Source organism: Varroa jacobsoni, unplaced genomic scaffold (assembly GCF_002532875.2).
Source record: "Varroa jacobsoni isolate VJ856 unplaced genomic scaffold, vjacob_1.0 scaffold_1457, whole genome shotgun sequence".
Lineage (NCBI taxonomy): Eukaryota > Metazoa > Arthropoda > Arachnida > Mesostigmata > Varroidae > Varroa > Varroa jacobsoni.
Window position 1 is genome coordinate 744123 of NW_019214359.1, and position 24990 is coordinate 769112.

Consider the following 24990-nt stretch of genomic DNA (forward strand, 5'->3'; position numbering starts at 1 on the left):
CGTATCAAGTCCAGCCGCTGGCACAGAGAATCCATTCGATTATAACATGTCTACAACATATTATCGTCATCGATGCAGCGATTGTTGTTGATGTTTGTACAGACAGCAGCGTCCCGTTCATTAGCGATTGAACGGCAAATTCTCGCATACTCTTCTTTTATATCAAAAAGATCAATGAAGTGCTATGACGAAGCGGCTGTTGAAAAAAGGCCGGCAGACTCTACGGACATACGGCAGCCAGAGATGACAGCATCAGCGTATGACGATGACTAAGTAGGACAAGCCTGCCTGTCTTCCTCCACCGGCAGCATTAAACTAACCTTCGAATATTTAGATATTAATTAATCTCTTCTGCTTCTTTCTTCTTGATCATTGAGTATTAACAGTTATATTAACTAGGTTCGATCAACTACAGGAGGTGTATCACGGCCAACGTAGCGTATCGGTCATATTTATAGCGCGATTAAAAATCTGCCTTCCCCCGAAGCTGGGATTACGTTCAGGGTAATAGGACCTCACACACAGTAATTGGAGCAAGACAATTTAGCATCATTATGAATTATGTGTAGATCCTGTGAACGGTCCTAGCCTATTGTTACCATCTTTTGATACCCATTTCTAAAATTAAACCATTAGGTTGCTCTCAATAACCGCATCTATTCCAAGTTATAAATTATACATACCCTCGGTTCGTGTGTATTACAGAAAAGAGCTGGAAAAATCGTATAAAACTGGACGGTAGTACCTGAGCAGTTAGTTGATTAACGGTAACTTTCTTTTTGCACCATATGGATATTTTCAGAGTCATTGAATCATTCAAAATCACTGTAGACAACTGTATTAAATCTAGCGATTTTAGAGGAATATCAATCAATGGTAATCCTCAACATCTTATGTGCTCTTAAATTTTTGCACTTGGACGGTCACCTTCATCACTAAAGATACATCACTTTGCCAACTGATTTACCGAAATCTATGATAACGGAGACAATTCCAAAAAAAAAAAACAATCTCGGTAATATCATTTCTTTCAGTGAAATCATTGGTTATTGGCCTAGATGAAAACTATGGGTATAAAACCAAAACTCACTCTCTCTCTCTCTCTCTCTCTCTCTTCCTATATATATATATATATATATATATATATATATAGTTATTAAAGGGATATTGTAAAATATCGCGCTTTGTATGCTTGCTTATTATCTATTTCTATAATTACAGCCATTTTTGTGCTATCGCAGACAGATTCTGGCAAAACTGAGTTACAACTTTGCTTTACCGTATCCGAGCCCATATAGAAACTACTATATATTAGTTCCTTATATACGCCAGCATTAAAAGAGAGATTAGACACAATAAGCAATTATCTTGTCTTTTGTTTTTTATTCCATGTTTTTCTCGGTTACCATCCAGCAGACAGCTTTTGCAAAGATAGTATTGCCAGTCGTGAAATCCACTAGGGTTAGGTCAGGCGTTTTGGGGAGCTGTGGATAAGAGGCCAGTGCTGACGATGATGCCGAATGACAATTTCACTTATTTTTCCATTTGAATATTCACCGATGACCGCGTTGATAAACACACATGGTGCCACAGTTTTGTTTTCGATCAAACGTTTGATTATTTTTGATTTTGTTTCTACGATCTTCGTATGATTTCCCGAACGATGCCTCCGATAATAATCGGCATTATTTTTGGGTTGGGTCGGTGCATCGATTTAATTTTCGTTCAGACTTGCCCTCGAGGGAGCAAACGTTTCAGTCGATGCAAATGCGATCGTGACCGTTCGTAAGAAATGTTCACTCATTCTTAGCGGCTCGGAAATGAATCCGCGTTGGTAGATTTTGGGTTTGTCCAAGTGTCGATGAAGTGGAGCTGGCTGACTGGCAGGGCCTCGTAACAAAGAAGAACTGACGAATTAATTCTATCGGGACCTGATAAGTCACCGTCACACGCGAAGATCCTGTCGTGCAATTTAGGATAAACGCAAATCACCGAGTGGTGTAGGGCAGCAGAAGTTATAGCGTAATAGCTCGGTTACACTATTACGATTCAAAGTACTTGTTATTGCAACGCAGAAACTTTATCGTAATAAGTCGTATGAAAATCTTATATGTAAAAACCTTTTCATTATGAGTCTCATATGGATCAATTAAGCCACTTAATGCAGATAAATATCATACGATTATTATCATTGTCTAAACGTTGCAAAATGTAAAACCCCCGAAGGGGCTATTTTTAAGTAAAAAAAAGTAAATAAAGAGTTTAGTATTACTGAATCTGTAAGCAAATGACTCCATTACTGGATTTAGCAGTAACTCTTGCTCCTTGCTTTTAAATGTAGTGCTAACTATTGCGTGCGATTAATTTATCCAAAACTGTCGGTATCTGAAGTCTATCCAAAGACATGAGGGCCACATATAATGATGAGGTGCCGATGTGAGCTTTCAATTCGATAAAGTCGATCTAATCTGCCTATTATTACAGCCTTTAAACTTTTGTGACAAGATAATACAGCTCTTTATCAACATACGATCTGATGACAAATTACGTATTTTGTAACTCAGCCGTCAGTCTAATGTCAGCTAAAGTTGGCGGACAATCCGTGACAATGTTCAATAAATTATTATTGTTGCTAAGAGATTTGTCTTGACCGCTAGGAACACCATCAAGTTGAACTGGCGTTTTATAGATTCTGCCGAAATGGGAATAGTACCGTCACAATGAAGATGATAGCGAACACACATCAGATAACCCGGCAGATGGCGATGATGCGTATAGGGTCATCACAACAGTTCCAGCAAATTGAGGCGTTCGTCAAGACGTCATGTCTTAGCCGTTGTGCGAATCTAAAACGAGTCGTTTTCATCATCAAACGTGACAATTGCAATAAATACCAGCAGCAGACAAACATGTCCACAGGTTCAAGCGACTGGCGCAGGAATCACCTGGACGCTGCCTCACGTCTGATCAGCGATAACTCATCGTAATTTCCACCCGTACGAATTAGGAGGTGTCCGAAAAAACTCAAAGATGGCCACAAAATTTTCTGCTTTCTGGAGTACTGCTTGCAATACGTCAGTTGTCACCCATCGTCACATGTAATGCTAGCAGCTATCCGAGTCCCGAATCGATGGGGTGCACTCGTTGTAAGCAAACGTGTCTGAGCAAACTGACCAATGGAGGTTTAGATCTTATGACCTTTGTCTAAAACGGAAGCTTGTCCGTTTAAGAACCGATACAACTTCTAAAAATAGTAATCGCTTAGTGATGGAGCAATTTTCAGAAATTGACCCTTGAATTCAGCAATCTGGCCGTTAAATTTTATGCCGAATAAGCCTGATTCCTTTGCATAACTGGAGAAGTAGCAAAAATGAACGCAATCATTGAAAAGATTCTGCAGGAGTAATTTACCGTACCACCGTGCCAAAAACATGCATCAATGCATGCTTAATAGTCGGACCTGTATTCAAATGAATTCGTTGATTTCCGATCTGATTCGGGAAAACTCTGAGTTTCATCCCTTGAAGCGCCAACACGCTTCGCACTACCAACATTACTCAACACCGTCTGTGAAAACCTATTAGAGTGTCCCATATTTAAATCTGAGATTGGATGAGGGTCGCCCTTTAGAGTCTCGTTTCTTAAGAACATATGGCTGAGAAGCATTAACGTTCTATACTATCTAACATTTTTAAACGTCTAGAACCCTTTAATATATAGGGCCTATTAGAGTTAGTCAGCGGCGTCTAACACGATCCAAATCTTTAACTTAATTTACGTCAAATTCACATTCGATGTTTTTGGTCAACGTTGTCTTTTGGCACGTAGCGCATCTACAAACGATTTCAGACAGAGTTCTTTCAATGGTCATGGCATTCAGCTTTGCGTGACGCTTGGTCGACTATTAAGCCAAATGTGCCTTTGGGTGAACAAAAAAAAACCGAGCCCGTCTCAGTCTCTCTGCTAAAGCAAATTCAATTTCATTGCTGCCCTGTCGCCGTCAAGATGGCGCGTCTCGACGATTCGACTACACCTATCGAAACAATCTGTTGGCCTCACACACTCCCACAGGAGCACCGATTCCACTCACGAATCGCTATCCCTAGCCGTTTAAAATCCCGACACACACAGACGTAATAGACGCCCAACATGTTCGTACGCAATTCCTGAACAACTACGTAACGGGAAAACACTGCAAGAATAGCTAGCAGTATATTCTACACTTGTACATCGACCGTTTCATTAAATTAGCAAATAGGTACGACTAACCGTTTCGATGTCCGAAGTAAGCAAGGGCTATCGTCGGACATTGTTGCCAGAGAATCAAAATAGAAAATTGTATTTAGTATTGTCCATATCAAATATAAATTGCTAAATAAGGACAGAGTTTCGGTTAAACGGCGGCGATTCTGTAGGAAATACATTTATCGCTTATATTGTGAGTGATATTGCAATTTTGTCAATAGGCTCAAAACATACGGAGTTTATTTCAATAACTTATTATTTATTATATAGTAATTATGCGCATGACAGAAGTTCCAAAGCTTTTTCTAAATATTTGCCAATACTATACGCACAATGTACAAGTTGGAGTCAATAAAAAAGGAGACGAAGTCCATTTATTAACTATCCAACTTTGTCGATCTTTGGAAGTTTGCATGACAAGCCTAATTTCTAAGCCTAAAAAAAAGCGAAAAAAGTTGAATCGGTGGATCACCTCTATTCCACAGATTAAAGTTACTTGAAAAGTGTCTATATATATATGGAGATTATAATTTGTGTCTACTAGCAACGTATGATTGCCAGTCAGTGTTTTTATTTGTGGGTACCTCATGAGGCAATGTATATACGTTGCACGCAGTTACGCGTGCTTTTGTTTGCTACGGTCTAATAACGTTATTTATTATGCCCTTTAAAGGACAGCCACATGTTTATCTATTCAGATATAAAATAAACTTAATCAGATATAAGCCGCTTAATGTACTTATCACTAAGAGACCAGTATATATTCGTGCGAAACATAGTCTATAGATACACGTGTATCTTTGTCTGGACTAGCACCATAACGGCGACTGAAGTGGCAGATGCAGTTGGTAACGCCGAGAGAAATGTCTCAATGGCAAGCACGATCCTCGTTCATCACATGACCTCGTTCACACCTCTTTAATCTACCAGACGATTTCAAATACGAGGCAGTATTCTTTCGGTCCTTCTTTAATGTTCGACGGTTACATTAACCGATGTAAAGGGACACACACACACACAGACACACACAAGGGAGACAACGGAGTGATCAGACAAACCCACTAATAGCCTACGCACAGATCGGGCCACCGACCTTGGGCTACAAATTGGCCCATTAGGCTGGCTCATTGGCTGGTGGAGGCTTCATAAAGTAGGCATAGCGAAGGAGGAGAAATCGTGATATCGCAGAGAAGTCGTTCGGCTGTCCATTCATTCGTTCGACCTTTCTGTCATGCGTGCGTGATTAAGCTTCAATGTTACACAAGCTGAGTGAGCAGCACCTATCGCTTGAACGGGATAGGTGTATCACCTCTCGGCTCATACGAAAGAGGAAGCGACTGTATAGAAAGGAAAAAAAAAGCGAAGACTCGACTATACTTTAAAATACCGCTTGCTTAGGGGTGGCATAATTATTGACCAATCAAGCCAATCACACCGGCACTCTTCGCCACGGCTCTCCACACGACGACCTCGTGTGTCTGACCTAACGTTACTCGCCGTATTGCTAATGTAGACAGGCCCTGTCAGTCTTCCTGTACGGTACTTCCATAGTGAGATAGATAGGTCAAATCGATCCACACGACGGCCTGAAAATGATAGTGACCTTCGGAACAGCAAATCGTCCCTTAAAAGGTTCAACAAAGGCTAGCAGTTACTGCACTCAAATGAAGCCATCTTGTTTGCTAATTTGATGGAGCACAAGCTGCTTTTTTGACTAATTCAGATTGCTGGGTGAACGTGCCCTATGAGATGGATCGGTTTATTCATGCTTCGTTGAAACACGTAAAAGTCACACAGATGGATATGCCTCTGTATTATCTAGGTAAATTAGATATAACTTACTTTTTCACACCAAAGCTTATTTTCACATAAAACTTTAAGATTATAGTATCATATTATACATATTTTCCATAATGTTCTGTAATATCCATATTTTATTATTACTATGTCAGAAAATTAGGCTATTGGTAATAATGGTAATACTTAACTATACATATAAGTACGTGTACATATAAGGGACTGACAAGTTAAATAATTATTGGGGTCTTACGAGAACGACGTCTGTTAACCTATGCAAGACAGTGATATAAATAAAATTTTTAGAGAAAATAACACTTTCTCGTTCGGCAACCTTGTTCACATTGATCCTTTTCCTTTATCATGTATACCTATATGATTGTGTACGAATACGAAGTCTACGTAATTGTATTACATATTCTAAAAGCCGAAAGTCATAGAGTTTAATCAGCGATCGATATGCTACATATCGGTTGTGGCAGACTTTGGGTTCAGTCAACCAAACTATTCCATTTCCAGAATCGCTGGATCGTATCGTAAAATGCTGTTAAGCTGGGCGAAATTAACGGCCGAATGATATAGCAGCCCTAGGCTGCGGGACTTCCCGTGATTCGAGATAGACGTTTCGTGGCATAGACATTTTCTGTAGAGAAGCCTAAAATCTACATAAATTCCCCATAACTGCCTCCGTGTTTGTTCGACTAGAACAGATTAATAGAACTAAAGGGTCTAAAATTTTTATAGCATATAAATAGTATATAAAGGGGAGCAGGGTAGCTGCAGTGTACCTTCTCGTAATGCTAGAAGGTATATTTAACATTTTAAGGATTTATCAATGAAATTTATCTCTGACTATTGCGATCGTGAGGCCAAATAGTGAACTCCACCCAAGTGCAATAGATAGCCCATTAAACTAATCACCTAAATGCAGATGCTCACCGTTCGTAATACTTCGTGATAGCTTCATATTCACAATACTGATATGTTGTCACGGATAACATAACGTTATAATGATTATTGTGTGTTTCATGCGGTGCTAAATATAGGAGCAACAAAGGAACGTCGCACAAACTCGAAAAAAGCATAATGCACGCTACATTTTTGTTATCCTTTTGTGTGAACGTATATGACAGGTAGCCGATAACCTACCTAGTAGTAATCAATCGACCAATCAATAATATGCATAGGAAACTGATTTGTCTTTACGGACAACCCGATATGCTTTGTTTGAATATTCAATGGGTAAGGCTGATTCATTGATTTACTGGTTTCGCCACCATTCTAACGTTTTCAACAGACTACGGTCTGTTTCTGATGCCAGCAGGCGTTGCGATTGCTACTGTCGCTGCTGCCGTTATTGCAATAGTTTTACCAAATACGGTGTCAACGAAAACGATACCAAGTTACGCCCCCTCCTCTCGGCCCGTCCACCCCCGCCAGCTTGGCGTCGTTTGAGTATCGTAAGAGCTAACGAAGAACAGCGACGCCATACGGAACTGGATGCTATAACAACAGCAACGTCACCGACAAAATCACAATAGCATGCTACAACCAGGCCCGCACAGATGAGTCAAATACCCCGTGCGTACGATATGACGTGGATGGTACACCGAGATGATTGCAATGAGATCCGAACGGTGGGATACGCAAACGCAAGAGGTCTCAGGATGTTAACAGGGAAAAAAAAACAGGATCGCTCTTGGGTTTCTCGCTATGATGTTCGTGAGGCACCAGGAGCTCAAGGAACGTAAGAACGTTTCGAAAACAACCGCCAAAATGACTTGATGGGGACGGTTACCGCGGCGACAGCTGCTGCTGCTGTTGTTGATGATAAATGCGATGATGGCCGCAGCGACAACGTTACTTTCAAAGTTTGAAGCATTGAAGCGAAAACTCTGTCGGCTTTGCTTTTGGATTGCCGACGACTGCGTCTAGCTGTTTAACAACGAACGCTACAAGGCAGCAAAATCGCCAATTTCCGAACGGATTGGCTTACGAGAGAGCGAGCTGCGGTAGCTTTGTAACTCGTCGCAAACGCCCTGGTCCCTGGCGAATCGGCGCGATACCCTTCTTAAGTTTGCATGGAAAAATGCGAAGAAGAGTAGCAACAACGTCTTATTAGGGTAAATCTAATATGTTGTAAGTAGTGAAGGCATCAATTGGACGACGCCGGAAGGCGGAAAGCTAGCAAACGATAAACCATTCGAACGAGAGAAAGATCACTGTTATCGTATCGAACGAAAGAGCGCGTAGTCAAAAATTCGGGACGTTTTTAAACAGAACGTATTACCACGAGACGACGAAGAAAGCATAAACGACATGAAAAAGCAACAATGAATAGCTCCGCACTGCAGCCCCGGAACAGCGGAATCCGTAGCATCACCGTACACGCATGCGTCTGCGTACAATGCATGCCAGTATGCACATGTGAACATATTCGGGTCACTGCCCCCTCCCATTCGCCTCCGTAAACATTTACACATTATGGCAAGTCGGGCAGCGGGTGGCAGTTATCGCGCAGCTAGCGCCACAGGTGCTCCACATAGCGGATGGCGGGCATTACGAATCGTACGCGGCATAATTGCAATAATATCGTGAGACTGCTGCTAAACGTGATAGTAGTAACGGTTAACTCCTAGATAGACGTGCTGAATATATATATGTTATATATTATACAATATAAGGTGGCGAGCCATAATCACCTCTAGATAACTCATATTAAAAGGCATGCGATGACTGGTCACGCCCAGGATCGCGTGCAATATCGACAGCCATCGGCAAAGCAATTATTTCCGCATAGAACATGATCCTGTTTGTTAACACATGTTTATGTGGAGTAGACTGGTAGATTGGACTATAATGTAACAGCAAACCGCTGGCGAGCGATACGAGGAGTCATATCTTTTAGGTGAAAATATGCTCCACCGATGTATGTTTAGTAAAGTCACGAAGCTTACGCAATGAGGATGCATTAACTTTGGAAAAGAAAGAATAATCATCTGTAGCAATGTATGATGTACCATACAATTCACCGCAAAAAATAGTAAATGGTCCTCGAGGTTAGATATCACTCTCATTAAATCTGTTACGAACTATACAACTTCATGTGGCTGTGGTGACGCAGATGTTTGAAGAGCCACTTCGACTTCAACGTTGAAGACGCTGTTATAAACAATTAACGGTTGAGATTGAGGGTCATCAACTACGTCATCACGTTGACAGTCTACCTCTACGAAGGTACTGACTCCTATTTTCTATGTCTTCATCCCGCCTTCACAACGGTCAAATAAGCATCCGCTATTGCTACCTTCCGCGAGTTCTTTCAGGGAAATCATCCCCCGCCACCCGTTCCACTCACATATATTAGAATGAACCAAGCGGATGTACCCTGCTTCAAAACAAGGTCTGTTTCCTCCTTCTTTCTAGATGCACATACACACAAATTATATTGTAAACAATGGCCAGCATCCGTATCGTCCCCCTGACGTGGTCATCACCTAGCGAGATACGAGAGAAGTCCGAGACAGCGATACGGCGAACGTGGACGGCTGTAGTAACGAGTCAGGGAGAACGAGTCTGTATCCGCCCTACCACTTTATCTTTATGACGCGAGTCCTCTCCGGCCATCGATAGCTAACTCGGGTCGGTAGCCAGAAAAGTAACTACTTCGTCTCAATCTACGATATAAATTGGTTCAACAACTGGCTCCTCGTTCTGCTTTTGGCACTCACTCTTCACAATCACCTTAGCGCGTCACCAGAGCTAAACTGTTGTCGTATGTACACAGCAGCTTGCTGAAAGTCAAAGTAGGTTTACTACTTATACTGCTGTTATTATTACCATGCCACTGTTGTTATAGAACCTAGATGTATAGCAGTAGCGTAATCATAGGACAACATCTACGTACACAGTCAGCTGAAGTTGACGAACGGGAGCAGGTCATCGAAAAAAGGATCGAACAGCAGCAGTAGCAGACGACATCCCGTATCAGATGGCTGAACTCTTAATTGGTTGACAGCGGTTACGACTGCTTCATTTACGAAGCTGGCCTAACGTACAATCTACTACTCTTCTGTAGATAATCGTATGTGGACTATTAATCGTTAAGCACGGCGCAAAGAGAACTCGTTTTCAAGAGTAAACGAGGCAAGACTACGCGTTCGATGGAGACTCAAGGACCATAGCGGCATGCGGTAACCGGGCGCATGACAGGGCGGGTGGGACTTCTGCGATTAGTAGCACAGTATGTCAACACAGACTCTTTGACGTGCGCGCCTGGCCTGTATTCGTATAAGATGCGACGTATTACGCAGTTTTCGGCGGCTGATAGGCTAGGATTATGAAATCCTGTATTCGTATTCATTTTAGTAACTAAAATGACAAGTGCACATGAGTGCATTGTATCTCTCCGTACTAAATGGTTCTCGCATATTGGTTTTTTTAAACTGTGACGTTACCCATGTATCACATTCGTAAACACAATTTTCGTTAATGTCTATTATCATCAATCTTTGACAATGTGGAAATTTTGTAATAGCATTACTTTTAATTACCTCGATTGCAGTTTGGACGCTTTAGTAGTACTTGGTGCAGAAACTGGTCAACTGAATACGCCCAACTCGGTGAGAGCTACCTCAGTCCGCAGGAACGCACCCCCTGACCCGCTTTCATGCTGTCCACTGTTCACATATATATATATATATATATATATATATATATATATATATATATAGAAAGGGGCAAAGGTCATTTAATAACTGGATAGCCTCTATTCGATAAGCCGACATTTTAATACGGTCATTTGCATATACCACTCTTCTACTTTGGAAGTTATTCCCTATCATTCTAAACACAGTACTGTGAGGATTAATCAAACTGAACATGAATCTGAAAGTCTTCTCTAAGAAAAAAAAGTAATTTATCATATTTTTAGGAACGATATTAATTATTAATAGTCAGTTTTCTTTTACACAAAGAGGCAATAATATAGATTTTGTTACTCACACGCGCCGTTCCGAATTTAGCCGAGGGGACAGATATAAGTTACGCTCGTTCATAGGTTTCCAGGGCTTTCAACGAACGTTGTGTGCTTGTGCGGATTGCGTCCACCACCCGCTAAACATTGCTACCTTGGGGCTACGTCTTTCAACTTGTAATGGGACAAAGGATATTTCTAGGGTCTCTGTTCGAAACCCACGCTGCCATCTCGCAGGCCTCTACAAGTGACGCTACGATATCAGAGATCGCTTGTAAGGACGAAAGAGCAAGCCGGCTAAAAGCAAACCATTTTTTAAGGCCGCTTGCTTGGCCTGCTCTTTCGTTCTCTCTGTTATTTCATCTTCGCACTGGCTGGGTGCTCAGCCAGATGGGCCAGACGGCATGAATTGCTAAGAGACATCGGTAGAAAGGCTAGGAAGAGGCGGCTCCATACAGACATGCATCCATCCAGAAGTTATCCAGGTGTGATGCTGACGATAACGTTCTTCATCGCTTCGTCCAGGTTTCCCTTCACCACTATTACTACACTTGCTACTACCGCTACCGTACCAAGCCAAAAATCGGATGCGTATCTGGCTTGGACTCCTATGAGGAGTGACATCACTGCTACGGTACATAACACCCCCACGGCCACCAATTCTCCCTCTGGCTTTCCATTGCTATGACAGATCAAACTATTACACTTAAATTGGGTCGTCCCTTTTTCATGTAGTTGTTGTCCTGATATACTGATTCAATCGCATAACGTTAGAAGCGTTTCTTGAATTTCTACGCGAAACAGATGTGGAGCTTGACGTGCGCCTATTGGAAAGTGTGAGTGTCTTGTTAAAACTGTGAAGAAATGTTTTGTTACTATAAATGAGAGCTCGGGACTTTCTCGCGGAAGCTATCTATATGAAAATGAGAGAAGCAAACGTCTATTTTTAAACCTGAGTGCTGTGTCAGATAGATTTATCAATCATTCGTGCTCTTATCGACACATAGAAGTTAGAAATCACTTACCTATCTAACGCCTTCCAGGAAACCGATGCTGCATACAATAACAGCCATCATTTGCTCTTTCGAATACAATTACCACAAAAAAACATCTGCCGGCTACTACGAAAAAATTTTGTAAAGTTGTGTAAAAAAAAAAAGTTTCATTATACTTGTGAAGAAAGCGTTCTTACTTCGTGTTTAATTAGTACATATATTGAGATGATTGAGCAGATTGTCAACAAGTAAACTTAGTAATCTTACATAGATAGATATTAAAAATGTTCTTCTCACAACTGTGTCCTTCTGCAAAGACGGTGTCAGACGTCACACTTATAGGCCTAAGCTTACCGAATGTTCCACAGAACTTCAGGAAACTAACAAATGATCAAGTTCATGCACACTGTCCGATAAGAGATCGTATTCAACTTGTATATTTCTGCCGTATCCAATATCGTATCTATAGAATAGGTATGTATCTCACACAATCACATTTTCTATTACCGTTATTCTTATTATTGTTACTGTTACTGATGTTGTTTAGGTATTTTATAATTTAATCAAAATCAGTGAACATCCGCTTAGGGAAAACGTACGATTCCTACTATAATCTGCCGTTGTCATTACGTTACGACAAATAGATGACGGGCAAGCGGTTCACTGTTAGAAATTTAGTAAACTGCTACTTTTTGCATGGTTTTAAGAGACTGCAACAGTTCGTCTGCGTTGGTCCTTTACAGAAGCCCTTGTCGTTGTAGCCTTCCTTTCAGCGGCCCAATTCAAATCATCAACTGTTTTCAGCGCAAATAGGCAAGTTTCTCTGAACTTTTAGTCTCGGTCTTTTCAATCGTCAGCATTTTTAGCTCATTCTTAACCCGTAACCTCTGCACGACCTTGGACTCCTGTTCCTGGCCTAAATGTGGCCAGTGAGTAAAATAGGTCATCCTCTCGAAACTGGGTTGTTTAACAGTTCAGTGTTGTGTTGTATCCAAATCCAGTACGCACACAATAAATAGCAAAGTCGAATCGATTCTGATGATAGTGATACAGTGTGATTCATCAAATCGGTGCTCGTCAATCTGTTATACTTGCGGGCAGTGTCTTCATCCGGTAAGTTCGATCGCTCTCCATATATATATATATATACATACACCGAGAAGGTAACAAACAAACAGTGCAGTATTCAGCTACCTGACTATGTTAAGAGTTTCATAAACTGCATCTGTGAGAAAAAAGCGTACATGGACGTTTAATAATATGTATATCCATATATATACACGCGAGAATAATTCGCTAGCGCCAATAACGCTAGTCACTAGAAACCATCAGATAATGAGGCAATAACAGTGATGAAAATGCAAGACAGATCTAAAGTAACCGTTGATAGATAATGGGTTGTCCATTTTATCATGCTGTAATTTTCTTTGAAGGCAGTGCACAAATGTGAACTGTTCGTAGAGATAATGACACCTATAAAAATTATCTCGAATGAATTGTCTGGGGTCACCACTAATTATCAGACAAATCGCTTACAGAACCACAGCGCACCAGGCGAGTCTATCAGGGATCAAATCCAAATTCTTTAAAACCACCAAACGCAACATTGTGGTAACACTGGCCAGTGTTTTGCATCTTAACATATTCTTACATACTCGTTTCTTGTTAATCTTACCCGATGGCTGCTACAATTTCGTTCAGTAGCTACGATAATGAACTGATCACTCTACCCCTTTTATGCATCAAGCAACTGTATTTTTCAACAAGATTTCTAATATCATTGCTATACGAACAACTTCCCCTAGGACAAACGCCGTTGGTGGGGCCTGATCGTTCCAAAAGAAGTCGAAAGCAGCCTTCAAAAAGAGGGAAACGAAAAAGTGTCGCCAGAACGCAGTATACAACGCTACTCGTCGCGACGGATCGCCATATAGAGAAGCAGATCAGAAATGGGACGGCCACGTCCACTCCTGCCCAGACCGTGGCAAAGAAAAGGGCATTTGAGAAGTTTAAGGTGTGGAGAGAAAAAGGGATTATGAGGCACTACGGAACACCGCCATTAATTCTGAGTGGCGGCACTAAGTCCTCTTCAATGGCATATCCCGCCAAGAGGTTTACGTATCGAAAGTTTCGGATTTCGATCTCGAGCTATTCTGAAATCCTGGTGGCGAAACGAAACACAGACTCACAGAAGGAGAAAACAAGGGCCGTTGGAAGACATTGACGAGGCCCCTGCTCGCCATCACGGTCGAGATGTGTATGATAGATACGGGTGGTGATGACACACGGTGGCCCGCTACAGCAGACTACATGAGTGGAGTAGAAATAATTGTGATACTGGAACAAATGGGGTCCGTGTCACGTCACGCACAGACAAGACACGTTGCTAGCGGTAGCTGAATAAATGAACCAAAGGTCCTATGTAAGCTGCTACAGCAGTTAATTTTTTTTTGAGATTTTTCGCATCGTTTAGATGACTCTGGTCGTTTTACGCTCTTATATTTTCTGGGCTTTTGGCTTGCTATTAACTTAAAACTTAGTTGCGCCGCAAATAACTTATTTGAGTGACGAATTTACGCCTACCAACACAGTTTTTTTGTCCCACGGTTTCTATTAAAAAAATATTTGAAGACCAAAGAACGAATATTTCGAAAAGTACAGGTGACTGCTTTTGGACCCGAATCGAAGATCTAATCGCGATCAATGGTACTTCTATTGAATAAAAATAACCGTCAGAAATGACGCTTCCAGCACAAAGGATTTCTTTGAGATACCCTTAAAGTATTTGTACTTGTTTAGATGCAGTCTCACCGGGAACTCCAGTTCAGTTAGCTCAATCTGTATATATAATTACATTGTGTGCGGAGATACCAATAGGTTGATTCAGACTTTGCTTTTGCATTAAACCTGACGGGTCGTCAAAATAGTGCGAGGCAGTACGTCCCTATTGATTCGCGATTTAAAGACAGCCAATAGAATGCTATGAACCTATGGGCCTAGAAAAATATAGTAATTAAATAATTATTAACTCAAACCAAAAACTAATCCAAGCACATCATTTTCAATGCAGGACTGTGTATTTCGATACAACTTTTCGGTCTCCTGGAAAAAATTCTCTGCTTAACGCTATGTTATAATCTATCAAAGTAGCATACTCCTCACCGATCTTCCAACTTACTTAGCTTTGTTACAGATCCTTTATATAACAGTATGGGGGAAGCGGTTTATTGTTACAGAGATCGTAGGCTGATCTAGAATAATTTAGATATAGAAATGTTATAGATGTCCTCAGTTGTGATGGTAACAACGGGGCGACGACGGCCGCGTGTCGAAGGCCCAAAGTTATCGCGCTATTTAATCGTACGCACTTCCTGAACACCCTGCGTGTGCATGTGTCTGCCTATAGAATAGTACTTATGAAACGCTTCTCGAGTTCGTAGAAGATGGCGGAAGGACTTAGCAGTGTTACGGCTATGTATGCTAAATGCAGCAAGCTCTCAATTGAGTTCCTTTTTTGTCCTAGCCAAACAGCCAATGTCCAAACAAGCATTGGCTATTCAACCCTCTTCAGCAGGTGGAAGAATCGTAGCTTAGAAGATCGGTAAGTGATGACTGATGTGGCGAACGGGCTATCATCAGCCAAACAAGAGACATCGATTATCGGCCTTTTTTCGCAGAAATACGATGATCCAAATACATTCAACATTGCAATCAACCTAAACATATTTCCACTAAATCAGGCTACCCCTATTGATCTTGTTTGGTATTATGCTCAATGTCTATAGTGAACAGCAGGCAGCGTGCTACCTATGCGCAGTCTTACGGAATCGGGCTACCCACAGCAAGATGAATGATGTGATTATTATTAACCTCACGACTGTATTTGCCAATGTTCCTCCCCGTTCCCTTGCTGTAACTAGTAACTAGCTAGTAACTAGTTAACTAGACTGAGTACCGTTAGTTCTATCTGTCTACCTGTGCATAGGCCAGTTGGATTTTTAAAGAGCGTCAGTTTAAAAAAAGTACGACAAAATGCAATCTAGGCGACTTTGATAACTCCGACGAAAACACCCGAACAGCCCATGGCGCCTAGGAACTACACTGAGCTACGGAGGATACCCTGTCGGTGTTTTTGTTGACGCCGCAAGGCGCTTGTTGCCGCTACTGCATAGACTGAGTTGGCCAGCTGACGAGACAAAGGACAAACAGGAAACGAGTTGTGCTGAATCCGTCGTTGGATTCTGCCGGTACGTAACATTACCACCATGTAACTGTTGAATATAGCTTGTAACCAGCGAATGCGCATAGTTGGCCTGGCCGCTGGCCGAAATTAACAAACGATTGCTGCTCAGGCACTCGAACCAAACGGGCGTTTCATACATAGCTACTGTATCTACAGAGAGCAAAATGAAAAGCTCTCTGCTCTCGTCCGGTCCAAGTTTACAGGGCGTGCTGCATTGTGGCAGCATTCGACGACCCCATGACGCGTCGACAACGGCCTATTCCGCTAAAGAAGTTAGTGTTTTACTAGAATAGTTTTTTTTTCTCTAGCTGTTATTGGTTAGCATTTTTGACTTCTCAAGTATTTCCTTCGAATAGATTGTGGTCAAACAAGTGATCAAGCGCGAAGGAGTAAGGGTCTAGGGGTAAGGGGGTTTGAGGTGAAGGGATGGATGAAGAAGTGTCTGTAGGCGCATTTGTGCTTGAAAGCGTCCACGAACGATAGGGATGCTCTGGCGGCGATACAGATGACACGCGAAGAAATAAGAATTTGTTAGTATTGACGTTTAATCGAAGAAGATACAAGGTATTAGAGGAAAGAACCGTCGCCACTATCACTACTTTAAAGAAGTGTCGACAGCTTACGCCCGGTTGCTTCGGGCTGGTTGGCATATGAGCTTGGCAAAGAGCTCTTTCGCAATTGCTCGTAGCAGTAAAATACAGAGTTCGCAAAGTGGACGATATGGCTGTAATGATTTGATCGCTCACCGTCGGCATTATCACCATCGAGAAACGCCATTTGCCCAGTCCTTGACCAACGTACAACCCTTGCGAAGTGAAACATATGGAGTAGAAAATGGAGCGCTATTTCAGCCTGGCACTTAAACGAATATTCGCAAGTCAACTCGTAACGTTATGTAAAAAGTTTTTATTTACGTTTTATGTAAATAGCAACGTGGTAGATGCCGGCGCTGTAGGAAACATAATAAGCGTTATTGTACTACATTGTTGTAACGGTACGACGACGTATGTTAATGAGGGCTTTATGGTTTCGGTTCATAACAAGTGATCATTATATGCTGTACGTACCCACATACCTTTGTTGACATAACCACAAGACTTATCATTGTTGTCCTGCATGCCTTTCGCTCACAGAAACGTAAAATAGGCCAGACGATTATTCGCTAAGGTTTTTTACGGTTTAAGGATTTCCACGCGATCAATCTTAAAATAGCTGCAAATCAATGGACTTTCATATTTGTAGAGTAAATGTTCTCAACAAACCGAACTAGGTTACCATATCTGCTGGTTGGTGCTATCAGATTTGAAAAGCTCTTTACTACCAAATGTTATTAGACTGTTTAGAATGTGGTGTAGTTTTTTTTTTTCGCCAAGTAAAAGACACACCGTATCGAAACAACAATTTATTATGTATTTACTATCACTCTCAATCAATTTATTTAACCAGTCCCTCTTTTTACCTCACTTTTAGGTCTGATACCGAAGAAATTTTCCAGCCAATTTTAGAGACCCTCTTCATAATCAGCTGTACTATAGCAATTGCATTTTCCAATTCCGACCCAAGGTCTCGAACGTACGGAGGCGCAGAATAACCAATGCGCGATCTGGCATTGTCCTCGAAAAGGATGACTTTTGCCTCGTCTGTCGGATCCTGTTTGCTGCGTCGCTACATACAGTTCCTTGTCAATTGTTTTTTCAATGTATAGAACTTTTCTACTCTCACCAGAAGTTAATTGCGGTCTTTTTCAACTGCAAATGAAGTACTCAGATCCATATTTTTCGTAAAATTCAATATGTTAAAGGTGCCTCTCGTAAGCCGACTCTTTGTAGCCCATTTTCTCTGTAAATAACGAGTTGTTGGCCACTGATCTCAAACGGACGACCGGGGTGCAGGGGTACATAGGGCAAAGATACTGTTTTTAAGTTTAGCAAACTACCTTCAAGCAGTCTTGTCACTGACGAGGGGTCACTCCTTTTGACCACTACATATTGGGCAATGTTTTTTTGCATGTAAACGCTTTTCGAAAATCACTGCTCTTAGTGAACCCGTAAGAATTCTAACCAGTTCTTGCAACCAGCACTCGTAATAAATCAGTGTGAGGTACAATGGCTACCCGTAACATGTTTATGTTTATTGGCGCATTCACATGTTGACATGGACAAGCCATTAGCGGCCGTTCAAGTCTTTCCGGTAATGATTTACAAGATCCCACTTCTTTCCCACCTAACACGTCTTCTAAGTAGAGAAAAAAAGGACGGTTTTTTGTACATACATTTTATTTCACCTTCCACTGTTTGTGTGTAGTTCGGTAGAAACAAAGTGCAAACATTCGCTGCCCTCCGTGGCATCAATATAGTCGCTCGGTGTACCTGGTAACGAAGTAGATAAGAGAAACAAGAAAGATCTTCGGCGTCATTAATATACAAACAAATGCGAGTACATCGTAATGGTCAGAGTATAGATCACGTAGAAGCATCACAATTTCACTAAAGCCACGTGCTATTGCCGGATGCTGTGCGGGTGATGGCGAGACCCGACCGCCACCATCAGCGAAGCTGCAGTCTGCCAGCCGCTCGAAATGTTGTTTATGTTCTATAGCAGTCAACTCCGTTCGACTACTGAGTCACCAAGTGATTGTATTGACACTAGTATTAGTAGTACAGGATCAGAATCGCACCAAAATGGTTCTCGGCAGCAAAGTCGCCGTGCCATCCACTTGTGGCGACAGGCACCGCCCTTCCTTCCGACGGAAGCTACAGTTGTCGCCGTAGGCACACGATGAATGATAGCAAATAAGAGCCAGCCCGATGCGTCCTTCTGGGCGGTGATGGCGACCGACGGAATGGCGGGTGGACGAGCAACGGGGTGCGAAGACTATGAAACAAACACTCGACGGACTGTGAAGCCACACCACTCGCATTTGATTCGTGTGTGCTTTGGCGGTAGTAAGTGAGCGCCTCATTGACTCGCTTACTGAGCAGTAGCAACGTCATAGCGACACCAAACGTAAAGGGCAGTCGGCGTAGAACCAGCCAAGCTGACGTTGTGCACGGGCCCCGTATCCGCTTGTTCTCCTGTTCGCAGTTGCTCCGTAGAACTGTAAGGGCCAATCAGATAGGCCTATACGGAAATAAAACGATATGTACGTGCTCATGTATATTAAGTCTACGTATCCACTTCTTTTTACCATGCGCTTCTACGCAGACGACGTAAGCTTCACTTTGGACGACGAAAGCTTCTCGTGTGCGCTTAATTCGCTGCCTTCTACGAGTAGATACGTTGTCTTCGGTAGGCAACGAGCACTGGATATCAGTGTGACTGCTGCTTCCTGACGATCGCATTGTGACTTCTGCGCTACGGTTGTTTCGGTCCTAGCACACAATTCGGGTTTGCATTGTTCACAATACATTTAAGTAACCACGACGGTTCCTGACACCGGTGTCAGTAACATGGGAAGTCGGGAAGGGACAACTAGGCATTCGAAATTGTCGTTACTTTATACCGCCGTATGGAAGGTGACCGATACGACAGTGAACCACGAGACAATTGGGGATCAGACCCGAAATGCATGTAGGATTGGTTGTGCCTGTTACTTCACCAGTGATGGGTAACGTATTGGGCTTCTAATCTTAGGGGCACGCAGTGGTCTGGCCACCAGTCCTCTGATCGCATGCGTGAGATTGAGCATGACCTTCAATAATTATTAGACGCTTATATATTGCTTAGGATATCAACGAATCCAGCTTTCCTGTAAATATTCGCTAGATGCAGAAAACCATCGTACAAATTGGTTAGTGGAATCATACAAACTCCAGCTGGTATGAATTTTTCAGCAAGTTACCAAACTCGGTTAGCCCAGATCAGATGGATAGAAACGTGACAAGACGTACTATTATTGTTGTTCAACAACAATAACAACACCGCCATCGACGACGACGACGACGACGACAGCGACAACAAACAGATCGAACTCTGTTGATCTCGGCGTGCTGACGCCGACGCAGGGTGTTTGCCATTAGGTGCCTGAACCTAACAGGCTACTGTAGTGATATACTGAACGTGTTACAGACAAGTTCCTACGATTTCCTTACATCCCGAATAATGTTAGCTGTGGACGGATCGTACGATCCAACAACAGACGGGTCGGCTGGATATACTGGTGAATAGATGCCGTTGTGCTCATGACGTGACGCAGCAGTATTTAGGAATAGTTTCAACTTACAAATGGAACTTTTTAGATACTTACGACTGAATAGCTCGTTGTGTCCATCTCGAACAATTGTTTCAGATGACATGACTCGGTTTAATGAGCTACGTGTGAATACAATGCTTTAGTAGTTAAAACCACACTTGACCCGCAACAATTTATCCTCGTTGCGTAGGCGTAGAACTATGTAACTATACCATAGCTATTGTCATGTTTACACAATTACGAGTCTATAGGTCTTATTTATATCACAACTCATGTAAGATACTTGCCCCACCTGGAAACAACGTTGCAACGTCTAACACTTCCGGCATTGTAGTTATCGACCCCTCTACATCTTGTGATATTTTCTCATTGAGTTGTATATACGACATGTGTGATTAAGACCGGCAAGAATGAATAGAGAGAACGTGACTGACAGTCAGCTGACGAAAACACAACTTATACTTGTGTGTACATCTGTGCATAACTAGATATCGAACAAGGCACCATAATCTAATCAACGGCTGATGGAGAAATTCTAAAAGAATCATTTTGTTATTTAGTCGGCCGATGCTGCCTACAAGTTCGACATCTCTGCATGCATATATTACTAGACGTTACTTCTGGCAAAAATCGCGTCTCTCTCTTCAAATCGTTTAGGATGTGCCGCTAAAATCAATCTTTGTTACCGTCTTTTGTTTTATTTATCAAATTGAATTTCAATATAATTTAGTGCCGTATTTTTTTCTTGTCTGTTTCCTGATTTTCTGCAGCCATTTCAACGCACGTCTGCGACAGCACGTCGTCCAGCTTGGCTAAATCTCTCTTTCGTCTTTCAACGTCGCACACTTGTCTTTCCAATGCTTTTCCTGTCGTCTCCCAAAGCTAAAACGGTCAAACACGTCGCTGTTACTGTTGTTCATGGCGGCAGAGACGTGCGCGGCGTTGAAAACATTTACGTGGGAGTACAGAATCAATTTCGAGCGGGAGAGCCAGTCATATATTGGTGACAGCGAACAGAACAGTGTAGCATTAGTTATATGTACTCACTCCTATTTGTACATGTGTATAAGGCTTTGCCGACGACGGCGTCGCATCTGAAATAATTGACCAACCCGTAGAAGTGACGCTGAAGAAAAAAACGTCTCGGAAAATGCGTACAGCCACGGTGCGTGGTGGGTGAAGCGACCCGATGAGCGACAGCCAATCCGGAAAACTTTTCGGATCATCAGAATGACTGTTCTTCAACGCCGCCGGTCGCGCCGCTTCGAGTATTTCGTCACGATCGAGTTGGAGCAGCTTGGCTGGAAGCGACAACCTGAGCAGGTCTAGTAAAGGTCACACGCACAATGTCGACGACGTGGCATTGTGCCCGACGTGTGAAGCCGTAGCGTCGTGCAAAAAACTGCGTACACCTTAAAAAACGGATCATCCGTCGAAACCCTCTGAAAAATGAGTGCCGTTACTGCTAAAGGAATATTACTGGCATTTGCATGCAAGCTTAAGAGAGCGGGCAAATTCAAATGGTTAGCGGAGATGTAAAGTGACGTGAGTTAATTATGCTTTTGGAAATGACCACATATGACGATGATTCAGTTTGAAATAAAGGCTTGTATATTTCAGATTAAATAAACTATAGCGAAAAGCCTATTATAAACCTATTACTAGATTATGGTTTGTTGCTTATCACGCAAAGTGTTGTTCTTTTTATAAATACTGTGTGTGAGGTAGTAAAAAGTAGATTGACTCAAATAGAATAAGACTTCCGCTCTCGTTTGAAATTACTAGATTTTGTACTTTTAAGCACGGAAATACAGCCAGCACTCGCACTAAGAACTCACAGAACTTTAGACACGTACATGGAGACTCGCAAAATCCCTGAACCAAATGAAAAGAAAAAGATAAGCTGACCAATTCATTGATCCACTCCATTGATCGATACAAGTTCTATTCACATTAATCGAAAAACGTTATCGTGGATCAATACTAGTACAGTAGATAGAATAAAAAATAATCAATATGAATTATAGATATTTGCAAAACTTATCGTAGTGTCACATGAATATGGAACTTCGAAATGATTGCATTTGTAACAAGTGACCTAATCTGTGACCAATGCGATACGGTTCCTAAAGGACAATATTTGTCCTAGTATGCTTGACAGAGCTAGGTGTGCGTAATCGCTCAAATCGCGCCTGACCCCAAGTTGATGGCGACTCGCACGTTAACTGTAGTTCTACCTCTATTTTCGACTGCGTATCTCGACGCTTTGTTGACTTCGTAGTGCAGGTCGTGGTGTTACCGTTACAACAAGTTCCCAACTTCATATCGGCCATTTTGTTCGCGTTGCGTCGCAGTACGCCCATCCATGACAAGCTGTGCTGTTCGCCTCGCTTGATACCCGCATTAAGTAACCGGCCATGTTTTTTGAAGGCGTTTGTGTAGCAGATTTGAGTCGGTATGACGGACGGACAAACGAACACAAACAGTCGTATGCCTCGCGTCAAGGTGCCATGAGCTACTTGATCTTCCTGCGAGGTACATTCAAATACTCATGTTACACAGAACGTAGAATGGAACGAAGAAGATACATCGACGCACTTGTGAGATATAATATTGACACCTACGTACTTTCGCTAAGCAAAAGTGCGACGAAGAGCTTGCCGTCTTTGAAATCGGTGGCGTATAGCGCTGCGTCAAAAAGTGTCTGTGCGCTTTGTAGCGCCACGGTAAACGCTTGCCGAATCCAGCAATTCATGTTATACACATATTATCTCTATTATTATTGACATACGCTTGTGGTAGCCCTTTTACATTCCGCCCTAATCCGTTCGTTGCCTTAGGCACCATTTACGTTGTCTGATCCACCTTGAAACAGAATTGCCGCATCGACTGTTCGGTTCCGATCCGAGTCTGACATGTCAGTTCACTGGCGAACAGAGCTGCGACCGACTGCTGACGTCGGCTGACTCTTGGGGGATCCACGTGCCTTGGACGTACGATGAAGTACGTGAAGCCGATTAAGTGACGTAAGGACACCGCGTTACATGACGTGAGACGCTGACGTGCGATCACAGTACTGATGAAATCATTCGAGTGTTTAACGGAGTGGCGAAGATAAGAACACTGTTGATAACTATCGGCATGACGGTGGAGGGTGGCGTTAGCTGGGGCGGGAAGACGATTGACGCTTATCCAATTCTCTGGTTGACTTATGTTTCAGTACATTCCACCATATTATTATTATTTCTGGTGGGTCGGAGGTATCCTTCAGTCTAATGGGCAAAATCAATCACGTGATCATGGATCAGAGAGAGACAAACGGAAACGGTACATAGATTTTGAGGGGTTGAGAAGTGCACACGGAGCTATTGCATAAGTAGCTCGGGTTAGGTTGACGTACATGTATCGCTCCCTATACACACATCGGCTTGCCACGGAGATAAAAATGTCATTGCAGCCGTAGAAATCGTTGCCGCAGAAAAACCCTGTATATTTTAAGTCAATAAACAACTTTTTGCATCTTATGTTTATTGCATATATATATATATATATATATATATATACATGAGTTAAACCAAATCAGACACTTTACACATAAATCAATGTCAGTAGCATGAAATTGTGCTGTTTGTGAAGGCAAGTTCGACTAAACAATAGCCCATCCACTATGGTAAAAAACGCGCATTACTGCTACCTTATGTTTTATTTACGCTTATATATATATATATATATATATATATAACCGGCAACGTCTACTATTCCAACTTACTACACAACATCTCGCCGTGCGCGATACTTACTGCGGTTCTGTTTGTTATATGTATAAATCGCTAACTGCTTCTGCGAATTTTCGTTCCCCTCAAAATGATATTCATTTACTTAACCATTATTCTTGCTGCTGCTGCTATCAACAGCGGGTCTTATAAACACGTCAAAAGGGCTAGCAAAAAGTAACGCTTAATTGACACGACTAGTCTTCACAGGCAGCATCTCCTTAAATAACATATGGTCCAGTGCCGATCTCACTATTTCGTATGCCACAGCCTCGAGTCCGCCTCGAATCTAACGTGCACTTCCCACGGGCTCGCAGTGCTTTGAATCCGGCACTATCATTGGATCCTTCCTGATTCGATGGTAGTGCCAGCGTCGCCGCCTGACCGAGATCACCGTGTCAGAGATCTCCGCCGGAAATAATTTTTATATCGCCACAAGTACCAACGCAATTTCTACCATGCTCTTCTATGGCATCGAGTCGACGAATTTGTCTCTGCGCCAGTCGCTGGCAGAACCTGACAGCTTTTGCTGTCCTGTTAATGGAAGGGGGTGAGGTGATGTTTGGAACTGAACCTTAAAGGGGTTTTGCGCTCTAGGTGACAGCCTGGAGGGACTTGCGGATGAAATGACCTTGAGACAATGCAATATGCCAGCCCCAACGACGTCATCGGCTTGGATACACTGCGATGGATTGGACGAAAGAGAAGATTGGTTGAGATGATAAAAGTAGAATATTTGGCGGAACAACGAGGGGATAACTGAAGACCCT

The 24990-nt window shown here is 42.3% G+C and overlaps 1 long non-coding RNA gene across 1 annotated transcript; it reads left to right on the plus strand.

Moving 5' to 3' along the window:
- Positions 1 to 19306: 19306 nt before the first annotated feature.
- LOC147752151 (uncharacterized) lies at positions 19307 to 22130 on the plus strand. The gene is made up of 2 exons (XR_015314893.1): positions 19307 to 19397; positions 21218 to 22130. It is a non-coding gene; the product is annotated as an uncharacterized LOC147752151 (long non-coding RNA).
- Positions 22131 to 24990: the final 2860 nt, after the last annotated feature.